Source organism: Meriones unguiculatus, chromosome 12 (assembly GCF_030254825.1).
Source record: "Meriones unguiculatus strain TT.TT164.6M chromosome 12, Bangor_MerUng_6.1, whole genome shotgun sequence".
NCBI lineage: Eukaryota > Metazoa > Chordata > Mammalia > Rodentia > Muridae > Meriones > Meriones unguiculatus.
Genome location: NC_083360.1, coordinates 97,917,412 through 97,941,102, shown reverse-complemented (window position 1 = coordinate 97,941,102; position 23,691 = coordinate 97,917,412). Strand labels below are relative to the sequence as shown.

The 23,691-nt window shown below is 50.0% G+C and overlaps 1 long non-coding RNA gene across 2 annotated transcripts; it reads right to left on the bottom strand.

The window, feature by feature from the left end:
• Positions 1-4,686: 4,686 nt before the first annotated feature.
• On the bottom strand, positions 4,687-11,422 carry LOC132646687 (uncharacterized). Of its 2 annotated transcripts, none has more exons than XR_009584937.1 (3): positions 11,017-11,422; positions 10,182-10,322; positions 4,687-5,339 (listed from the first exon to the last, which is right to left on the bottom strand). It is a non-coding gene; the product is annotated as an uncharacterized LOC132646687 (long non-coding RNA). The 2 variants fall into 2 exon arrangements; XR_009584936.1 differs by lacking the exon at positions 4,687-5,339 and adding an exon at positions 5,717-9,435.
• Positions 11,423-23,691: the final 12,269 nt, after the last annotated feature.

The following is a 23,691-nucleotide window of genomic DNA, read 5'->3' as shown; positions in this document are numbered from 1 at the left end:
ATTTACAGTGTTACACTGTTTTCTTAGTCCAAAGTCCCAGAGTCTTCCACATTCCTCCAAAGACCATAGGGTCAAGTCTGTCACAGCAATACCCCACTCCTGGTATCAATTTCTATCTTAGTTACTTTTTGTTGCAGTGATAGAACATCAAGACCAAGGCAACTGGTAAAAGAAAGCATTTAATTTGGCTTATGACATCCTGTTGGAATATATGATGGTAGAACAAAGGAGAGCAGTAAGTTCACATCTGGATCTATAACCATGAGGCAGAGAGAAAGAAAGAGACAGACAGACAGAAAGACAGACAGAGAATGATAGAGAGACAGACACAGAGAGAGAACTAGGACTCACACAAGTCATTTGAACCTCAAGCCTCCCCTCAGTGACACACTGAAAGGATCAGGCCTGACACTCCTCCCCAAAGGTCATCAGCCCCAGAAACAAGGCCATAAAATGTCCTACCCAAGGAACAGCCTGGAGGTAACAAGAATGGGAAGGAATCTTATCTCAGCATGGGGCACCTGTGCTGGGCAGCCCACTGATGGTCTTAGAGACCTGAGGTCTACAGATAGCCGCTCAATGTTAGTTATTAGTTAACCAGTCACTCTGTAACAAACCTGCCCTTGCTGAATGTCATCCAATCCTGTAACTGCTAAGCAGGGAATTCTGGGTTCTTACTCAAACCCCACATAAAAACCCTGCCATGCAGCTGCTCAGGGCTGTCCTCTCTGATCCACTGCGTTGGTGACGGTGGAGAGACAGAGCTTAAGCCCGAATAAAGCTCTTTGCTCTTGCATAGTGGTCCAGCTCCTGGTGGTCTCAGATCTGTGCACAACAGCATCTCCTCAACAAGGCTACACCTCCTAATTTTACTTTTTTTTTTTTTGTCTTTTTTTTTTTTCAAGACAGTGTTTTTCTGTGTAGCCTTGTCTGTCCTCCTCTTGCTTTGTAGACCAGGCCGGCCCCGAACTCACAGAGATCCGCCTGCCTCTGCCTCCCTGAGCGCTGTGATTACAGGCATGTGCCACCACGCCCTGCCCTAATTTTTACCAAAGGTTTCAACAAACTGGGAACTGAGCATCCAAACATAAGAGCCTATGAGGGCCATTCTCCTTTATACCACCACAGGGCGGCAACTTGATATTTGTGATTTAGCATTAGGAGATTAACTAGAACAGAGGACTCTAATTACCAACTTGCTTTGATCTGTCCAAGTCCTTCGTGGAAATTACACAAGTGAGGACTGCCATGTGAATTCCAGAGGCTTCTGTTGGAGTTGCTGAAATGAAATGTTGTGTTGTATGATCCTAAATAGTCTCAGAGTCAGACTCAGTGCCTCACCCTACACTCTCTCGTGTTCCCAAGGGGAGTTAGAAGGGCTGCCTTCAGACTCCCTTCAGGCTCTCCATGTGCCCTGGAAGCTATAGACGTGGGGCCTGCCCAGCAGATGATCACGGCTGAAAAATTTGCAGAAGGCCTGCATCTCGGGACCAGACAGGCCTGGACTCGAGTTCTAGAACCTTCCTATGAGCTGAAACTCCTCAGGCAAGCCATTTGATCTTTTATTAGGCATAACTCATTTGGTTGCAAGCACATTTTCTTAGAGAGATTGAAAATTGATATATAAACGTAAATATTCAATGGGTGTGAAATTGAAAATTGATATATAAACGTAATATTCAATGGGTGTGCTCTCCACGTATAAGAAACCCACATTCTAGGTTCTCTCAACACATTCTTCCAACACCAATTTGTTTATTGGTTTCTTTTGGTGGCAGCCTACAATTCCAACCCAAACTCACTTAAGCAAACATGGGGTTTATAGGGTCACACAACCTCGGGTAACGCTGAATCCAGGGTCTCAAAATATCATGCTCTCTCTGCCTTTCAGAATAAGCCTGCTCTATGGGGCAGGTTAAGGACCAGAAGTCCCAGCCCTCACAGCTCCCAGAAGATGAAGGTCAGAGAGTTTGAGAAGTTTCTGAGTGACTTCATGGCCAACCGTTGTGACTGAGAGGATGGTGAGTGTCTGGTTGGCCATGCCTGGGTGTTTGTCACTTTGACTAATGGTAGGCGGGTTTACACACTGCACAGAATGTGGTCCCCATGGGAAGAGGCTGTATGCCTCCCCAGACCCCCACTCCACCATGCTCACCGCAGTGGCTCTGTTTGGTTCCCCTCACGTATAAAACGGGGACTATTGTAAGAACACAGAGCTTACTAACTCCTTTAGGACGCTGCCCAAATCACAGGCAGGTGTGGCTTTACAAGTGTGAAAGTGTCAGCTTAGCTAAGTTCAAGTAAATCCCCAGCAATCCATTTCTAGTTGGACTTGTCAAAAGGGGTTTCTTGTGTGTGGCCTGGAAGAGGGATGTGAAACAGAAGCTGATTTGTGGCCCCTCATCTGAGGGCTCGCCTTTCTCAGCGGGTGGGGCAATGGTGAACCCACAGTTCTGCCTTCCCCTGATCTCCCCTCAGCTTCCCACGGTCCCCACAGCCTTGGGTTCAGTCCCCACAGCACCTGCAGGACACTGGCACCAAGGAAGGGAACAATGGGCACGGACACCAGCTTGTCTGTCCTCAGGAGCTTACAAGTGACCTTCGCCTCTTTCATCTGCTTTTCCAGCTGTCTTCCCTGAGGCACTAGACACAAGCTAGCAGCTTCACGGAGATTCCCAAGCAGGCCAGCAGCTGTGAGAGAGGGCTGTGAAAGGTCAGGCCTATCTCCAGTTCAGTGCTCTCTCTCTCTTTGCCCCACTACCCCAACAAGGAGAGAGAGAGAGAGAGAGAGAGAGAGAGAGAGAGAGAGAGAGAGAGAGGGAGAGCTAGAGACCTTTAAGTGGTTCTATTTCTCTTTTTAGTCCCAAACTGATAAAACAGAATTTTTTTTTCTAAATTCCCCACAGAATATGGGCTTCCTTTTGAACAAAATGTCATTTTAGAAATTGTTTCAAGGTAAGTACAGAGTAAGAGAAAACCCAGAGTCAGTCATGGCAACCCTCCACTTAGTAAGCTAAAATAAATAAATAAATAAAGAGGATAGGAAGGGCGTGGAAAGCAGAATGCCTGTCATAGGCGCAGAAGAGAACAAGCTCAATAAAAGGTTGAAAATAATAATAAAGCAGAGGAAGAAACTCTGGCCCAAACCACTTCTGTCTTCTCGAACAGGGACTGGGACGCACTGGTCCAGCCTCTCCTGGTACTGACCCGGCACCGGCTCACCCTTGGCCAGGTCAGAGAGGCAAACAAGATGCTCGGGCCAAGGGGGAAAGACAAGTGCTTAAATCAGGCATTCTCGCTCTTCAGCCTGATCAGGTGCCCACAAAACGGTAAGGAACGCTCCTATCTCCCCACCCAATCCTGCACAGGACGTACCCTGCGCTCTCAGGGTCTTGGCTGGGACCCCAGTGGCAGCTGCCAGAGTCATGTTCTCTGGATTTCCTTCTTCCTGCCCCTTCTAGTCAGGAAGCAGTACATGCTGCTCTCCCTGGCTGAAGGGAACAACAGGCACCCTGCCTAAAAAGGGAGTATTCCCCTCCTGTCACACGTTCGGAGATTTAGGAGAGAGCATGAGTCTAGCCTGGAGAAGTGTCTCTCAGGACTGGAAATGCACTGGCTCTCTGAAGCTCCTTCTAGGATCCAGCTACAGATCTCTCCTGGAACCTGAGCATCTGAAATTCTACCACTAGATCCACTTATCTGGAGCCTAAGCAACAGCCATGTCAATAGTTTGATACATTTCGGCCTTGTAGCTGTAGGTAGAACTGTTCCCTGGAAGAAGGAGAGGTTTAACTGGGGTTCGGAGGACTGCTGGAGTAGCCATGTTTAAGACCTAAGCGACAGGGCGACAGAGGGTTAAGGGTGGATGGTAGAGCTAGCTCTAGGTGCTCCCTTCATGTGAACCCCGTTGCTACAGTGGACACGTAGGGCAGCCATGAACCAGGAAGCCCCTGGACGTGAGAGAACACGAGCGAAGACCCCTCACCTTGACAGACTCTTGCCTCAAAACCAGGCCTCTGCCCTGTGTTCACTATTGCGTCCGCAGCGGCATTGCAGAAATAGGCACCCACTCAGGACTCACGTGAACAGAGCCCTCCAGCAGTGGGAGACGGGGTCAGGAAGCAGAATGAGAACGACCCCATAGATCTGAAGACTTGGTCACCACGGAGTGATGCTATTTGAAAGTATTAGGTGGTCTGGCCTCCTCAGAGGTCGTGCGTCATTGGCGGTTGGGCTTCAAGGTTCCAAAAAGCCCATCCCGAGCCCAGAGGCTCTCTTCATGCTGCCCACAGATCTGGAGTAGAACCCTCTAGCACCATGTGTACCTCCAAATTTAGAAGTGAGCCCAGTTAACTGCTCTCCCTTAGAAGAGGCTGTGGTCGCCGTGTCTCTTCACAGCAACAGAACATGGCCTGAGACAGATCCTGTCTTACTTCACTTTCTGTTTGCTGTGGTATCTACCTAACAAACACCAGGACCAAAGACAATTTAGGAGCCGGGTGAGGCGCTGCACGCTCTAATCCCAGCACTCAGGAGACAGGTTGGAGGATCTCTGTGAGTTCAAGGTCAGCCTGGTCTACAGCAACTCCAGGAGAGCCAAGGCTACACAAAGAAACCCTGTCTCAAAGAGAAAAAAAAAAGTAGTTTGAGAAGTGTTTATTTTCCCTTACAGGTCACAGTCCTTCCTTGAGGGAATTCAGGATAGGATCCTAGAAGCACACACATATAGGAACGCTATTTATTGGCTCAGTCTCCCATCTAGTTTCCTTCTATCACCCAGGACCTTTGATCCTAGTGGGCTGGGCCCTCCACATCAGTCATTAATGGAGAAAATGCCCAATGTGATAAAGGTACAGGCCAGCCGGCCAGGGGTCACATGTAAGATATCCTGCATATCAGGTGCTTACGTTACGATTTGTAACCATAGAAAATTACAGTTGTAAAGTAGCGATAAAAATAATTCTGTGGTTGGGGTCACCACACCGTGAGGCGCCGTAGCAGAGGGTCGCTGCACTGGGCAAGTTGAGAACTCCCGGGGCAGATGTGAACACATCTGTAAAGAAGCATCTCTGGCTTCAAGGCGGGGTAGCCCGAGTCTGTGTCACAGGAGACCCTGCAATGTGGTTTAACTCCAGGAACAGGAAAGGGGCCGGCGGGGTCCCCTCAACCCCTACCGTAACTTTCCTTGGTTTATGGCAAATAATTAGGTTCCAGACATAAGCGCAGAGCCTGAGGCTGGAGAGAGAACTCCAGCAATGATGTTCCAGAGAGTCCGATGGTGATTCCATCGCTGGAGAGGCACCGCTGGGCACCGCCGAGGCTCCCTGGTGAGCTCGAGGCTGCTAAGAGACCACGTGTGGAGGGAAGCAGATGGGTTTCCTGAGCGTAACGAAGCTGTCCTTCGGCTGCCACACACGCGTGTGCCCACTCACTGGCCATGTTCATGTGGGTGTGTGGGCACATGTACACACATACACACACACACACACACACACACGCATGCACACATGCACGCACGCACACACACACACACACACGCACACACACACGCGCATACACACACACATGCTTTTGTGTTAGGTATGGGGCTGGAGAGACGGCTCACTGCGGAAGAGCACTTGTTGCTCTTGAGGAGGTCCTGGGTTGACTTCCAACACCACATGGTGGCTCACAGCCATCTTTAACCCCAAGGGATGAGAGGATGCCTTTTGGCCTTCACTGGCACCATGATCCCACTCATACATGTAAGCAAAACACATACATGAAATACAAAAAATGGATCTAAAAAAAAAAAAAAAAAAAAAAAACCACAACCAACAGACCCAGGCCTATAACTACAACTGTTTTGGGGAAGGAACCCCTTTTTCATACTTCAACCTAGAGGGAAAATGGGCACTTTTTGCACCATAGTTTCTAGTGAATGGGTGAATCCGCCACCACAGAGCTGAGAGGCTCCTGCCTTGCTGGCAGAGCGTGATCCACCTGCAGCTTACCAGCAAGCCACAGCACCCCAGTTGGGAAGGCCGTTGGCCTGCAGGAGGTGACCAGGCCCCTGTCACCACGGAGGTCTTGGGTCCTGTGGGGAGCCGGCTTCTAGTGGGCACAAGATTTGCTTGACGGTTCCCCGCATGCTTACGCTTTCCACTGCCTGCTTGACCCATGTGCGCATCCCACAACACGGCAATTAATTGTTCTCGGCAGCTCACAGCATCGGTGCGCACAGCCAGGACTACCATAGCATTGCTTTGCTCCTGACTTAATCAGCAGCCATCCCCCAACAACAACAAAAAAGGATGGAGCCACCCAGCTGTCAGCCACCCCCACCACACACACTTGCATTCAAGTGACTGCAAGGGAGCCCAGCCAGCGCCCAGAGAAAGCGGCTCCCACGGCTCTTCCTTTTCTCTGCCTCACAATTGACAGGCTGGGGGGGGCACCACCGGGTCTGAGCCTGGCAGCAGGGCAGGGGGCTCCTGTTAACAGCTTGGCTTCCTGTTTACACGGGACCTGGCAAACTGTTAATTTCTCTTATGGAGGTGACAAATGGAAAACCTAGGACCTCGCTGGGGAGCTGCAGCCCAGGAACTGTTGAAGCTGGGCCAGGAGGCTGGAAATGGGCAGACGGGGGTCCTCAGACCCACTACAGAGGATCTCTTCCCTTGGCTGTCCAAGCCTCGCCTGCTGCTACGCTGCCCCCCCACACACACACACTGCATCTCTGGAGGCAGGCTGTGGAGTCTGTGGGATCCTGTCCTGTGCCAGCCACAAGGAAGGAGCCCGGGTCTGGCTACCAGCAGAAACCGCTGAGGGACAGAGGACTCAGCTGCCCCTTTCCCACCGCCTCCTTCTGATATCCTCAAGCCTAGGTAGTGACTCTCCATCTGCTGCACAGGAGGACACTTGTGGAAAGCCCGTCACACCTCATTACCAAGGTGGGACCGAAGCCCTTCATCATTTTTTAAAATTTTCCAAGTGATTATGACAAGCAGCATGGTGGAGAAATGATATAAAGTGGGTTGCTATTGTTCATTTTACTACCGTTATCTAGTAGGACATGCTAGATTGTTTCAAAGGCCTGTTGGGTGGTGAGTGAAGGTGAGGGATGAGATGAGGAGGGAAGGAATCCCCAGTTGGAGTCCCTGCTAGGTTGAACGGCCAGGATCTCCTCACTAACCTGGAGGTGCGGGGAAGCAGTCCTGAGATGTGGGACTTGCAATCCTAAATCTGGTCAAGCCCATCACCCCACCAGGCCCACAGCAATCCAGTCTGCCCTCAGCGGGGTTCCTAGGACTACAGAGCTTCCTGGAGGCAGGGACAGGGGCCTTATCCCCTGCCATCTCACCGTCTAGTTCCAAATCAACTGCCTGCTGCTATCTTTGTAGGAATGCCACCGGCTTCTCAGCCTGGAGAAGGACGGAGAGACACAGCTCCATGTGGGCGGAAGGGCAGGCTGCTGTGGAGCCTCGGGAGCCTGCAAGGGTATGGACACAGGACACTGTGGCTGCAAACACCCTAGAGCTGCGTTTGCCGAACGCAGTGATGGCTAAATATCCCTGCACACATAATCTTATCCTTAAAGTAACTGAACTGGAAAAAGAACTATTTTGGAAGTTTTGACCACTATAAAAGGAAAATCAGGACTTTCTTTTTCTTTTCTTTTTTTTCAGTTTCACATGCAGGAAGTAAAATAAGGCTCTGTGTAAGCATGGCCATGCTCTGTCTTTCTGAGGGTTCTTGAGGCCTGACAGCTGGCTCCTCCAAAAGACCATCCTTCTCCATCAATCTTCCGCATGGCCACCCCAGGCCACTGAAAACCCCACGATGTGTCAAAGTCCACCCTTTATATTGCCTTTACTATGTTTAGATATGTTCCTTGAATCCCTGATCTCTCCAAGACTTTAAATGTGAATGGGTGTTGGATTTTGTCAAGTGCTTTTTCGGCATCTAAGGAGATGATCATGTGGTTTTTCTCTTCTGTTTGTTTATATGGTGGATTACATTGATGGATTTCCATATATTGAACCACCCTTGCATGCCTGGGATGAAGCCTACTTGGTCATGGTAGATGATATCTTTTATGTGTTTTTGGATTTGGTTTGCCAGTATTTTATTGAGTATTTTTCCATCAATGTTCATAAAAGAGATAGATCTGAAGTTCTCTTTTTTTGTTGGGTCTTTGTGTGGTTTAGGTACCAAGGTGACTGTGGCTTCGTAGAATGAGTTTGGTAATGTTCCTTCTGTTTCTATTTTGTGGAATAGTTTGGAGAGAATTGGAGTTAGCTCTTCTTTGAAGGTCTGGTAGAATTCTGCACTGAAACCATCTGGCCAAGGGCTTTTTTTGGAGGGGAGACTGTTAATGACTGCTTCAATTTCCTCCTACTTCCTGAAGTGATCAGACGAAGTCTGGACCTCTCCTTTCCTAGAAGTTTCCAAAGCAAGCAGAATCTTTCCAGCGATGCCCAACATGCCTCTCTGATCCCTTTTGGACGTTATCAAGTAATTAAATGGGTTCTTTCCTGGTGTGTTCTCTGTCCACCAGCCTCAGTCCCCTGCTTCCTGAAACTGTCTCAAAATGGGTGGCCATTGCCTGTCCACCTGCTCATCACCACATCCCGTCACTAGGCCCATGTGTACCTAGTATGTGCTAGTGTGTGTATGGGACGGACACCTAGTCAGCAAAAGGCCCCAGAAGGCTGCACTGCTTCCAGAAGCTGACAGAGCGGATGGGTGATGGCTCTTGAGGGGTTTCTCTCACACGGCTGCTGCGCTGGGGGAAGTCTCTCCAGAATTCCCACCTGTGCTGGCTCTCTCCTGTGCTGTCGTCTCTACTATATTTGCAACGTGGTGGTTCCCTGGTCAGGCTGAACCTGGAGTCTGCTACCTGGGTCTGGCTGTGTTTTTTGGATTTGGTTTGCCAGTATTTTATTGAGTATTTTTGCATCAATGTTCATAAAAGAGATAGATCTGAAGTTCTCTTTTTTTGTTGGGTCTTTGTGTGGTTTAGGTATCAAGGTGACTGTGGCTTCCAGGCCTTGGTTTTCCTTCAGAAAAGCCACCCGGTGATCGCATCTAAGCCCACCGAGGGGCTCCACTCCTGTTTAAGCAGTCAGCGCCCAACATGTCATAATGATGGCCATTTTGCCAATTGTCCTTTTGGTGAAGAAGGGTAGTCATCTCTAGATGGGGCCACCTGATCTGTACGACTCCTACAGGCTGAAGTTTTTCTGCATCTGAGTCTGGTTCTTCTGTGCTGTGCTTAGATTGTGCCTCAAAAAGGCCAGCCACGGGCAAGTTCTGCAAAGGTTGGTTTCCCTGAGCCCCTGGGCTTGTCCGGGGCTAAGAGTGAATAACTGACATTCACCTAGCCCAGTGCTTGATCCTCGGTGAAGCAGCTGAGGAGGAAGGCGGAGTTTAGGCCCCGTAAGCAACCTGAGGCTGTTAAGACAGTAATGCAAAAGATCCGGATGTCACCTCACCCCTGCAGAAGTGCATATCTGTAAGGATACATTATGGCTTTTGCTTTTAAAAGCCCATCTACCCTGTTAGTTGGGGTCGGATGCAGCTTGAACAAAATTTAGCTAATCAAAACTCTGGGCAGTAGTGGCACACACCTTTACCCAGCACTTGAGAGGCACAGGCAGGCAGATATCTAAGTTTGAGGCCAGCCTGGTGTACAAAGTGAATTCCAAGACAGCCAGAACTACGCAGAGAAACCCTGTCTGAAAAGAAAAAACAAAAGCAAAATTTATAAAGTTTGGGTGGTCTTCTGATGTTTTTTGAACACCAAAACACTCGGCACTGCAAACAGATTGCTACCCTCTACAGTCTGTTTAGTGTGCCTAACGGGTTTTGTTACTCTAGATACCTCTGGGAGCTTCTTGTCAGGGTCTTGACACCAGCAGTTCTGTCCTGAGCACTTTCTCAGTCTGCCAGGACGGCTAAGAAAATTCTTGGCACTAGTTGAGCAACATATCAGAGAGTGGCAAAACCCCAAATTAACCACCCCATTGCCCAGTGCCCATGAGAGCAGACTAGAGAGTCCCTGATGGGAGAGGGAGTGGTTAATTTGCAGACCTTCCACCGGAGCCCTGTCCGCTCTGTGAGCCTTGGAGCAAGGAGACAGGCAGGGACGACCCCAGCCAGACCCGGGAAGCAGACATCCGTCTCTCACTGGATCTTACCTCCTTAGTGGTGAGCTGAGTCTGCAGAGACAAACGAACAAGGACTATGAAGGAGCTATTAGTGGCCGACCTCTGTTGCAGCTCTCCACAGCCCCTCCTCTTTTCACTGGAGAGGGGACTGTCTGGGGCGTCTCTCGGGTCCTACGGACAGTTTAGCACCTTTGTTAGAAATGTGCAGAGTGCTTGTTTGCCTCTGCCTCCAGCCAGCACGCCTGCCATGCGCATAGGTTAGCTTTTCTGTTGCCCTGAAAAACCTGCACGGGTGGCCAAGGAGCCAAGCTATCCTGTTTTCTACAAGGAACTCTAAATTCCTCCTGCTACCCTGGACAAAATATCCGTATTCCCATCCATGCCCCGCGTTACCTGTTAGAGCTGAAACCTGCCTGCAGACCTCTGCTTCAGTGCCTTGGGGCGTCAGGCTTCCCCACCCCCACTCGCTCACTCTCCCATCTCTGAGAGTGCCGCGGTCCTGGACTCTGTGTTCTGGTATAAAGGCATTTTGATGAGGACGAGAGACCCTCTACCACACAGCACTTGAAAAAGGAGTCCGGCCGTTAAATGCTTTGCTTCTTGCTAGTTGTCAGCCAACAGCCGGAAGCCCTGCCCCCACGTGTCAGCCATGCTTCTTTCCGGTCTTGATGGTCCTGCCTTCTCCCAGCCACCTAAGTCCTGTCCTTCCACGACTAAGCCCAGCTCCAGGCCCCATCATCTACTCCTTTCAAATGGATTTATCGAATGCCTCCTTGGTAAGGTTCAACTCCAGGACAAAAAGGTTGAGGTGCCTAGTCAACCTATCGAGGCAAACTCTGGGTTCTCAGCGTCGCTCCGGCCTTACCTGTTACAGAGTACGGCTGACATGCGCTCGGCCTTGAACTCTCCAGCCCAGAGGCTGGGCTGCCCTTCCGCCAGAGGCTCTTCCCTATGCAATCCAGACATTTTGGCTACAGGCCTCTTGTCTCCTGGCTGCTGCAGCTGGCTTCTTCTGTGCCCCACATGGCCCAGCTCAGTCCGGCCAGACCTCTCTGAACTCAGATGTCCTGCCTCTGGCTATGCTCTCCCTTTCATCTGCACTAAACTTTCTCCTCCACCATACCTAGCAGCAGTCCTGTCCTTTCCTTTCCTTTCCTTTCGATTTCTTTTTCTCATTCACTCCTGAAGTTCAGGAACGGGCTAGGAACGGAGGTACAGAGATGAACCCCACACTCCTTATCTGCAAGGGGCTCTCGGTCTCAGAAGCCTCCTCTGGCCACTCCAACCTACAAGGCTCAACAACTAGTGGGCACCAGGCCACACAGGATTGGCCTTCATTAATAAGACCCCCCACTCAGGGGGGTTAACGGGCTACGGAGGTTACAAGCATTGTCGAAGTCACAGTCAGCTCGTTGTAAGCGCTCTTGCTGTAATGTGGATTGGTCTCATTTCCACAACCAATCTCCAAATCCCTGGGGACTACAGCACATTAGCTGTCCCACCCAAAGCCTTCCGTCAAGCCAGGTCCCAAAGAAGTCGCGGCAAGGCTCATTCAGTACCTGTGGCTCCTCCCAGCACTCAGACCCGTCCTTCCTCCCAGGGGCTGGGCTTACTTCCTTTCTCCCAGCTTCTTGTTCCTATATAAAACTGCCTTTGGCTCCTGGCTGGCTTGCTCCTGTCCTACTTGCCTTCTTGGTTCTCTCTCTGTGTGTCTCTCTGTGTGTCTCTCTGTGTGTGTCTCTGTCTCTCTCAATGCTTCCCCTGGTCCTTGGCTCCTCTCTTGGTTTGCTTGCCCTCTTCTCTTACTCTCCCCGTCTTTTCTCTCATGCCCCAGTTCAGATGCCTCTGCCTGAATTCTCCCTCTCTTCTCTCTCTTCTCTCATGGTCCAGTTCCAGACCCCGTGTGGTCCTAGATTTTCCATTTGTCACCTCCATTCAATTAGCCTCTCTCATGGAGCTAGGTGTCTGTCCATCTTTCGACAGCCCCGCCCAGAAGGCGTGGTGAGATGGCTTAAGAAGCAGGAGTTGAGGACTCTCCTGGGGACACGGGGACTTTAGGAGGCTAATCAGCAGCTTTTTGTTGATTTATGTGTTTTTTGTGAATATATTAAATGATTCCTTGAGCTCTCTCCCCAGAGCTAATCCCACACCTACAGAGGGGAGAGAGGAACCTCAGAGCTTTGGGCTGGAAAAACAAAGACACAAGTTCTCAGGATAGAGAAAATGGTGACCACGCACACACAAAAAAAAATCAATGTAGTGGGAAGGCAGACAAAAACAAATAATCAGATGTTAGCAAGAAAACAGTGGCCAGCTTCCTAAAGGTCCAGGGACCTGCTCACTGGCCTCAAGGATCAGGATGGGTTTTTTGGCATCAGGGAATGGAATGAGTCTCTGCTCATTGGCCTTAAGGATCAGTGGGGCTTTGTGGGCATCAGGGAATGGAATGAGCCTCTGCTTGTTGACCTTGAGGATCAGTGGGGGCTTTGTGGGCATCAGGAAATGGAGAGCCTAGCAATCTGAGGCACATTCACAGCCCACCTACAAGCCCCAGACTACCAGATGACCAAGAGCAGGGAGACAGCAGTTCCCAAGGACCACACAGCCTTCCGGGCTGAATGTAGTGATGCACTGGGGGCCTCATAAGCCCTAAGTGAATGTGTGTTGTTGGTGTGGGCCAGCCATGTCAGGACCACCGTGTCAGCCCCATGGAAGAGGCAAAGACTTCTCCAGGTGAGGCTCGGAAGGATGGCAAGTCCTGCCTCAGGTCTGAGTTTGAACGTTGACAGTGTGTGTGGAAAATGCCCACCGCAGCTTTGTCTCCCTGAATGTTTACAGCCTGACAACTGCTTCCTGCAGACTGCTCTTACCAAGAGGAGCTGCACCTGACTCCTTGTTTAACTGTAGGCAATGCCCCTGCCTCCTTGTTTGTCTGTGTCCAATGACCCACCTCTCTGCTCAGCATGTAATAAACATGAACATTTCTGGATTGCTGTGGCTTCTCCACCACAGAGCCCGCCAAAGGCACCCTAGCATAACAAACATGGCTCAGGCAGGCCTTGCCCTTCTCCCAAATTCCCTCTACCTCGACAAAAACTGTTGAATCACATTCCTGAAGCTAGCCACTTCCTCCTCCTGAGACTGACTATCAAGGTCCAGCTATCAGAGTATTAAAGTCCAGCAATCAAAAGCCCCCTTCAGCTGCCCTAATTAACATGTCCAATCAAAATTAAATACCTCATCCTAACACAAGATTTCCCCTTGTACCTTTATAAACTGACATTTTCCTATGTGCCATGTCTGTCTCCTCTCTATCCAGAGACAGTCCTTTGCCCTCTAGAAAGAATACCCCTTCCCCTTTTCCCTCCTCTGTCTTCTGTCCTGTCTCTTCTTACCTGCCCAGTGTCTCTCTGGAGCAAATGAATCTCCTTTGTGCTGAGAACTTGGTCTTGGGACTGCTGAGCCAATAGCAATCGTTTCTCCCAGACCACCGAATCCCAGCATTTCAGTGTCTATATATCCTTCCTTCAGTCCCGAGAAACCCGTATGTCAGTCCCTGCAGCCGTGCAAGCACACACAGCGCAAGTGTTTAATCCCAGCACTCTAGAGAGAGAGACAGAGCTCTGTGAGTTTGAACTTAAAGGCAGCCAGGTCTATATATTGAGTTCAAGGCCAGCCAGGGCTACGTACTGAGTTCAAGGCCAGCCAGGGCTACCTACTGAGTTCAAGGCCAGCCAGGGCTACATATTGAGTTCAAGGCCAGCCAGGGCTACAGGCACTTGATAGGCACTGACCCTCCATCAGGTCTACTGATGGAGACACATAGTAGGCACACGGGTACAGTCTTCCAGGCCCCTTCAGCAGAGGGCCAGTTTTCCCTGAGATTTCAGAATTTGTCGGCGATGCTCACTCAGTGCTTTCTAACAGCATACGTCCCCACCATCACCACCACACATGCCCAGATACACAGCTCTGTCTAGAAATGCAGATTAAACATGTACAAAAACAGCAACAACCCAAATCAGGGTTCCGTTTGTAATTCCACGGAAAGTCTTTTTTTCTTCTTCTTTTTTTTATTTTAATGATGACAAATGTTACTATCTCTTGAATTTCAAGCTAAATGTCAAGTGCAGATGTGGAGTCTCTGCTGTTTCCATGTTAGCCAGCCCCTCCCACTGCCACTGAAACTCTGACTGGGACCGGGCTGATCCCGAGATGAGTTGGCACACCCTGCCTGCTCACCCTCCCAAAGCCAGGGCACACACAGGACCCCTCCGTTCACTCAGCCCCGTTCCCAGCCTTAGCCTCTTCAAGAGCTGGGAGTGGCTGTGGGCTCCTTGAGGAGCAGGAGGAAGAATGCCAGGTGAGGTCCGTTTGGTACTCCTCAGGGAAGCAAAGGACATCACTCCAGCCTCCTATTCGTTTGCAAAGCCACAGAAGGCCCAGGCTCTCCCTCAGCTCTGGGACGATGCTACCACTAAGGAACTCGCCAGCCCCTACCCTTCTCAGCCAGGCCCCAAGGCCAGCATGGGGTGCTGAGGCGAGAATATGGCTGCGTAACCAGCCTCCCTTCTCTGACTCAAAAAGATGAAAGGCGTGGTTTAAGCAAGCCCCGCCCCCCGTCCTGCCCCTTTCTGCAGACCCCTGTGGCAGAAGCCCACTCTTCTCTGAGGTCCTGCCACCTGGCCCTCACACAGAGTGTGTGTAATGGGAAACCCCATCCCTAAGCCCATCATCGGTGAGCTAGTGACAGCAGCCATGTCAACACCAGCCACCAAAATGTTTCCACTGTTGCCACGAGTCAAGTATTCTCCTGCCAGTGCCGGCTCTTCCAAATCTCTTTTCCCTTCTACCATCACTCAGAGCAGCATCTGTATACCCTTCCACCCTCCCTGCACCCTCCCCCTGCCAGTAAACTTCTCACGACTTCTTTTGCAGGGTCTGACCTCTTTATGTCACACCTTGGCTTCTACTTGGTCGGAAGTCCTGGTGCCTGTGGGCTTCGCATCCTGGGTCTAAGCAACGCCAGGACCCTATCCCTTGTCCCCTGGCCACCTGCAACAGACTTCCTTTCCACCTTACCAACCACTGGGCACTGACACCAGCAATTAGCAAGTTCTCCTTGGTCAGAATAAATGCCTCCCCAAGGTCAGAATAAATGCCCCCCCCGGATCTGAGCAAGGGGCCACTGAGTACTGGCACCCTCTTGTGTTCGTTCTTGGAGGCACGGGGACTCTCGGGCACGGTCCTTAACGCTACAGTTGACCCTCTATTTTGACTCGTACATTTCCTTTGGGTGAGGCTGCAGGTTTGGTGGGGGGGCACGGGATTTTTTTGTTTTGTTTTTTTCCTTCTGCCTTCATCTGAAAGTCCTGGAGCCAGGCTCTCCTTTGGGGTGTCTTGGAGAACCTCCAGCTCTACATCTAGTGCCTCTGATCTCCTCTTTTTATCTCTCCCTAAATCTAAACTCATGCATTATGCAGATGACCTTCTCTGCAGTTCATTTCTACAAATCAGCCAACTGTCACCTCTGCTCTCCTAAACTTCCTGTCCAGCCGGGGCTCCAGAGTCTCGCTGTCTAAGGTCCGACTGTCCACCCCTCGGGGCACCTACGTGGGCTAGGATATAAAACAGCTAATCCGCTCCCTCACAGTCTCCTCTACCACAGAGAGGGTTTGGAGCATTCCTAGGAATGTCTGGCTTCTTATGCTCCCGAATCCCCTCCTTCTCCTTCCTTGCCCAGCCCCTGGATGAGGCAGCCCCTTGGCCCCTCACACAAACCCCTTCTCATACCCATTACCAAGCCATTTCAGAAGCTCTGTTGGCTCATCTTCCGGCCCAGAACTACACCTTCCAGAACTAACCCATCCCTCTTTCTCTATGCAACAGAAAAAGAGGGATGCGTCCTCAGGCTCCTAGGCCACCAACTGGAACCTTCCTTTGCACCCATGGCATACCTCTCAAAAAACTCTGACCACCCAGAGACTCGGACCCTGTATACTTGCTTTAGCAGCTTCTGAGCTCCTCATTTGTGAGCCCAAAAAACTAACTTTTGGGTCACCTACCACTATCTTCTCCTCCCACAACCTGCCCCACCTCTTAGCACATAAAGACTTACAAACTCTACCTCCCTCCTGGGCTGTCTCTCCAGGTGGCACTAGTAGAAGATGCCACACCTACTTTCCACTCATGCCCACCCCTCAACATCTCAAATCTTTCTTGACCAAATACAAACTATTCCCCATCTCATTCTTGTACTGAAACCTTAGAGGAACTACTGTCCCACCCCTCACTCTTACAGGAGGACACATTGCCTCAGGCCATGTGTACCTGGTACACTGAGAGCAGCTCCTTTTTACACGAGGAGCCCAAAGAGCAAGCCATGCCATAGTGTCAGATGCCGAGGTGGTTGAGGCACCCCCCCCCACACACACACACACCACTAATTAACAGGCTGAACTAATAGTTATTACTGTGTGCCTCAATTGGCACAAGGACAATCCCTAAATGTCTATACAGACTCCAATATCCTGTCCCACACTGTCATCTGGAAAGAGTGTATACTACTTATTGTAAAATGAATTAATTATTCTGCACATGTTAGTTAATACAGGAAATTATTACAGCAGCAGCTTTCTTTAACCAGCTAGTTCCCTAATGACTGGTACAGAGAGACTGTGATTTATTATTAAGCTGTAGGTGCTCTGCTGGGTAGAATTTGAGCTATTCTATTCAATTGCTTGCAATCTGATGACTCCTGAGTGGCTTCTGTATCAGTTTATCCGTCTGACGCACTTCCCTTGACCTCATGTTCCTAGTCCATCCTGTCCAGGCCCAGAGCTCCTTCCTTCTCTCCTGCTACATCTCCTTCTCCTCTCTTTCCCCGCCTCATCAGCCTCTCGACCCCCAGCCCAGGAACCTAAACCCTACTTACCTCTCTTCTGCCCAGTCACAGTCTTCAGCATCTTTATTAACCAATCAGAGATAATTGGGAAACATTCCTTAAATCACATGGATACAGGAGATGGTTAAACATTCATAACAATGCCCATGGCAAGGCAGTAACCAGATCATAGGGCACTGAAACCAGCATCTGACAACACAAGACCTTTCTCCAACAATCTAAAACAAAAGGAGGATCCATAACCAACTCAAACCAAATTATGGCCGTGCTACAAACCTCCCATCTTCCTGCTGCTAAAGAAATTGTCTACTGTTGGTCCCACCAGGCCAATAATTCCATCATCACTAAGGGAAATAAATGAGCCAATGAGGCAGCTAGAGCTCTGGCCCTTGGAGGTGGAGGCCTGTTTCACCCACAGGACATCCTTACTCTATAATCCACTGACACTCATAAAATTCTGTCCTATCTACACCAGCTCTTTCATCCTAACAAAAAGGCTGTTAAGACTCACTGCAGTCCATCCCTGAGGATTTGTGTATCTTAAGGCTATTACTGCCTCTTATAAAATCTGTTAAATGTCAGACTCGAGCTCCAGATATCACAGCCCTACTTTTCCTACCCACCAGGGCAGAGGCTGTCTCTCCAGAACCAACTGGCTTTAGCCACATGCCCACAGTCAAATGGGTTAGGTTCCTCCTGGTCTTGGCAGACACCTTTTCAGGGCGGGTGAAGGCATTCCCCACCACCAGCAAAAGGGCTCAGACAGTCTCTGACCTCCTCCTCCTCCTCCGGGAGATCATTGCCCCACTTTGGAATCCCCACCTTCCTCCAGTCAGACAATGGTTCTGAATTTACCTCCCAGATTTCCCAAACCCTAGCCAAAGCTCTCAAAATCTCTTGGCGTTTTCATATTCCATACCATCTCCAGTCCTCAAGAAAGAACAAACTAATCGCTCCTTTAAAAACACCTTGTCAAACTGTCACAAAAACATCACCTCGACTGGGTAAAGCTGTATCGCTCGCCCTTTTCAGGCTATAGGCTCTCCTCAAGTAACCTCTTTCTATCTCACCATTTGAGCTCATGTATGGATGACTGGTCTGACCCCCTGTCATTCACCTAAACCCTTGTTTATCCATGATCACCTACTCACTCCCCTTCTCTGTCATCTTCCCTCACTCCTATGGAGGTTTACTGACACTACCTACCCAGGCCACACACGAACTCCTGTCTGTCCCCAATCAACATTAGTGATCAGGTCCTTCTTTCCCTCTGGACCAATGTCTCTCATGCCTTCCTCCTAAATGTCAGGGTCCCTTCAAGATAATTCTTGTAACCCTCCCAGCTGCCAACCTTGAGGAGCTTCCTTATTGGAGTCACCTACTCCACCTCAAGAAAACTTCCCTTCCTCTGTATGGACCCCGACAGGGCCCTGCTCCCTTGAGTTTCAGAGGGTGAGGAGATCAGCCACCTTGTCCCAGGTCCCAGAAGAACGAGGCTTCACTCTAGCAGCCGGGTCTGACTCTACTGGATTGGACATGTCCTTTTCCTCCTTTCCCTCCTGCCTGCTTTCTGCTTTTGTCCAGAGTAGCTCTTACATATGCAAATCTGAGGTTCAAGAAACCCTCACTTATAGCAAACAGTCCCCCAAATAGGCTTGGGAAATGGTTCTGTAGCAGGCTTCCATCCTTCTATATCCACCTAAATCCACTCCTCCTCCTTCATTTATTGGCCTTTCTGCCAGCTTCCTCTACGACCAGACAGAAGGCTATTGTAAAGAATGCCCAGATAGAGATGGAGGTTGTCCATCCTGGTCTGGCCAATACCATTTGCCGTACGTGCCTCCCTCCTCTCTTGACAAGATGGGGCCCTTTACCTCTTTATCATGGACCCATGGGATCCTGGGTGGGAAAGATCCAGAGAAAATAATCCTGATTACTCAACCCCTGGAGATAGGGGAGGTAGGGGAGGTGATTCAACATTCCTCCAAGGTCATAACCTCTTTAATATTCCCTCTCCTAAACAATACAGACCCATCATTTTATCTCCTGCTTCAGACTCTGACCTCAGCCCATGGATTCCTTAATGTCCCCCAACCTGGCTGCTTTGGGGATTGCTGGATATGTTCCTCTTGGGACTATCTCACAACTGCCACTTGAAGCTTCTCTCGTAACCTTGTCAAATATCCTTACAACTGCCCCAAGTCCTCCCTCCCTTTTTCATATCATCCTCTTTGGCATGGCAAACTGCTTTAAGGCCTCTGGAACATTTTTTGTGAGGGTGTTAAATTTCTTGGGCTGCAACAAAACCTTAACCCTCAGGACCCCACCTCAGCCCTAGTGCCCTACCGTCCATAATACCTCAGTTCTTTATGGTACTCAAGTCTACCATTGCTACCTGCTGGTTGATCAGGAGTTTGCACACTAGTATTTCTCTTCCCCATGTTGGGAGTAGTACATGAAGAAGAACCCCTACCAATTACAGTTGTGGTCTGAACAGTTGCTCAAGGTAATAAGAGGGTGGGTCAAATCTGGTCCCTTATGGAGGAATAAATGTGGGCATCACCACCAAGACAGCAGGGCTAATGACCTCCCTGACCTTGTATCATCAGTTTTCTTCCCAGTTCACCCAGGACCTCTAACAGGTAGCATACTCACCCTTCAAGGACAATCGACTCCTTGGCCGCAGTAGCACTCCAAAACTGACAGGGACGAGATCTTCTTCCAGCCGCAGAAGGGTGTCCTTTGCCTCTTCTTCCAACTGCTGTTTCTGTGCCAACCGATCAGGAAGAGTAAAAATAAACAAAATCCAACAACCTCACACCAACCTCCCAAGACATAAGGAGACCTCGGTGTCTCCAGACGGGCCGTTAAGAACCCCGTACGGAATTGTACTCTGCCATTCTTGTTTTTGTGCTTTTACTGACCGTTAACTGAGGAGCCAGAGACTCATAGCTACCAAATGTGCCCTGATGGTAAGGATAAAGTGCCCCAAACTGTCAACAACCCCAGAGGCACGAAGCCATCTCACAAGCACAGCACCCCCATACCAACCTCACCAGTCGTACATAAATATTTTCCCACCTTTTATAATGAATAAGAGAAAAAAAAGTTGGAAAATCCCATTCCTAAGCCCACCCTCAGTAAACTACCAATAGCAACGGTGTCATCATCAGCTGCCAAAATGGTACACATTTCCACTATCGCCAGGAGTCAAGTAATTTCCCTATACATATGCACTCTACTCCTTTATAAAAGCCTGGTGCCTTCTCTTCCTCTCTTCCCTTCCTCCATCACTCAGAGGAAGCCTCTGTTACTCTCCTCCCAAATAAACCTCCCGTGAGATCTGCTGCATACTGTGGCCTCTTTGCAGCACATCTTGGCTCCACCCACCAAGGCACTTTTGCAGACAAATCCTAACAGTGTGACCTTCAATGACAGCCAGGACTTGTGCTTCACTGTGGGAAAACTCAACTGGTTAGAAAGCCTGGGCTCAGATAGTCACCCCACCCAGCCCTGCACTGAAAGACAGAAGGCTAATCCCCAGCTCTGTGCCCCAGAGCTTAGGCTGCCAATGGGCAGTCTTGCAAGGACAAAACTAGGAGAAACTTTCGTTGGCACCTAGGCAGAGGACAACACTGTAGCGGGGTTTGCTGCGTCGTAGGTTCTCCTTTCTGCCATCCTCCTCCTTCCTTTCTCCACCCTTTCAACCCCCTAACACTAGATATAAGGGAAAAAATGATAGAGAGTAAAGTCAGGGGTGGGAAAGGGACGGAGTTAGACTACTTCCTGCTGATTAGGGTCGTTGAGCTCCCTGGGGCAAGTTTGCTCTTTGTCGTCAGGATATCGAATTTCTTGTTGTTTCTTCTTTGATCTCGACTAATTAACAAACTGCAACCAACAACCCAATCTGCCTCTTGTGGCCCTAGCATTTATATATGTCACCAGAATTTCAGACATCACACAATCATAGAAACTATCTACAGCTGGCAAAATCATGCCTCTGTTAGAGCACAAGGCAAATCATAGTCAGCTGCTATGAAGCAGCCTCTTATTTCCACCCCTTCGATTAAAACAAAAACATGTTCTTATAATATTTCTGTGTTTTTAAAGAAACCAAAATTCCAAAAATTCTCCCTTTATCACACTGCTCGTAGCAGCCCTTGGCACAGAAGTATTCATACTAGGAGGTTCCAGAAGACAGTATACTGCTTGCAGGTTCACAGAGTCGTAACATGAAGGCAGGAAGGGACATTTTTTAAAAAACAAAACAAAGAAGAAAAAAAACTCGTGTGGAAGCTGTAGCGTGTCACAGAGTGTCCCACAGTATATCCCTCTGTCTACACACCTTCACTTGCAAATGTTCATTGCAATGACTCATTGGTCTGGCTCAGGTTGTTGTGCCCAATTCACGAGGCCCCAAAAGACCACCACCAGGAGTCCAGTCCATTGCAAAACACACAAGGATCTTTTTATTACAAGCTGCAGCTTGGGCTCACACCCCCACAGCCGAAGCAGTGAGAGCCAAGAGCTCTGTGCTCAGGTTAGTTGGGTGATTTAAAGGTTCCAGTCCCTCCCAGCCCGCCCAAAGCAGGGGGATTCCTGCCTGGCAAGCATCTATTGGTCGAAACAAAAAAGGGAATATTGCATTCTGAATTGATTGGCTATAGAAAGGCCCCCAAACCATTAATGGTCTAGCTTCCCTTCCTAGCTGTTTCCTAGCAACTGTATCTCTAGTGGGCAAGAAAGAATGCAGTAAGGCTAGTTCTTCCTCTCAGGGCATTGAGGCTAGTTCTTCCCCTCAGGGCATTAAGGCCAGTTCTTCCCCTCAGGGCATTGAGGCTAGTTCTTCCCTGAAGGTGGCTGGACATGTCTCCACCTAGCTGGCCTTAGTTCAGGCTTGTGCTTTAAACTTTAAAGTAATACCCACTGATTTCTAATCCTTTGGTCTCTCAAGGACTCTGGCTGCTACGACACCATCAATATTGGATCCTCACTGGGATTCCTCCTGATTATCCTGTTGTTGACTGTGTCATGGAGATCCTGCAGCTTTGATTCTGCAGGACCGGCCCCTTCACGTGCTCCAGCAGCTCACTGATGGGGTAGATGTTGGGGTGGGCCAACTCAAAGCCCTGGATCTGGGCCTGGGTAGTAGCTGAGCTGGTCAGCCTGCCAGCTCCCCTTTTCCATATCACTAAAGTGAGCTCTCCAATACTGCTTAGATTAGGCCAGCCACTGCCACCACTGGCAGGAGGCAGGGTCAGCTCTCCCACTCTCATGCCCTCAGGGCCAACTCACCCACCCTTGCCCCCAGAGCCAGCTCTCCTGTGCCTCCCAGTTGAGGAGCCAGGGCACTCTTCCAAGGCTGCAGCCTGGGAGGGGATGGGCCAGCTCTACTGCGCTGCCCAGGTGAGGGGCAGGGCCTGCTCTCCAGCCAACGAGGGGCAGAGACAGCACTCCCACTTTCATGACCTTGGAGCCAGCTCTCCCAACTACCACAATGAGTGGAGGGGGATCACCTTGCTCCCATGCAACCTCACTGAGCAGACGTGTGGCTAAGGCAGGGCCAGTGCTCCCATGCTCCCATGCTGTTGCCCTCAGGGCGGCTCACCTGCATCCCCACCACCAGGGCCAGCTCCACTGTGCTGCCTAGGTGAGGCACAAGAAGGGACACACATGTGGAGATTCTCCAAGTCCCGTCTTTTCTGGGCCATGGTTTGTTTGATCTGTACAAGGAAAGGATTGGCCTGTTTCCTTGGGTCTGAAACCTTTGTGCACATGAGAACACTTGGGGATGCCACAATGCTCTGAGCTTGTGACATCTGCGAAGACTTCAGAGTGATCTGTGGGGCAGGCGGGAGGGGACTCTAAGGAATGGTTGATGACGCAACAGGACTGGTCAACGGTGAAAAACTGTTTCAGCAGACGGCGAGGGTGGAGATGGATGCAGGTTTCAAAATGAAGGTTAAGGCTGGGGAGTGGGGCTCAGCTCTTCATGACCTGAGTTCAATCCCCAGAGCCCACATAAAAACAAAGCTATTGTAGTGCCCACACCTGTAAGCACAAAGCTTGAGAGGTAGAGACAGGAGGATCCCTGAGACTCCCTGGCCAGCCAGCCTCAGTTGTCAAGCCCAAGGCCAGTGAGAGACCACGACCACCGCAATAAAAGTGGTATTGAAGGACAACATCCCTGGATGACTACCAAGAGTCCTTTTTCTCTAATGTGTTTCAGCATCTGAAACCAGCAAGCAGCAATCACCCAGCCTGGATGGTCACGCAGGGTGCTCAGCATCCAGGGCAGGTCCCTCCGAGCTTCCCGCTTTTCTCTGCTACCCAGAATACCAACCACAGCTCTTCCTGCACCACCGGGATGCCATGCCACCTGCTGAATTTTTGCTCGCAGTGATGGAAGTCAGCATTTCACACTCCTGGAAGCCTTCCCAGAATGATCCCTTTTTCTCAGGTCCCTGTCCCTTATCAATGCCAAGTGCATGGCAGTTGGGCCTTTTTGAAGTTCAGGAACTGTGTATGTTCTGTGTCCAGCAGACACTTTCCACACAGGCACACTGTGGCAAATCCCAGCAGCAGCTGGAGCTCTCCAGGCTGCGCCGTTCCAGCCTCATTTCCCAGGATACTCCG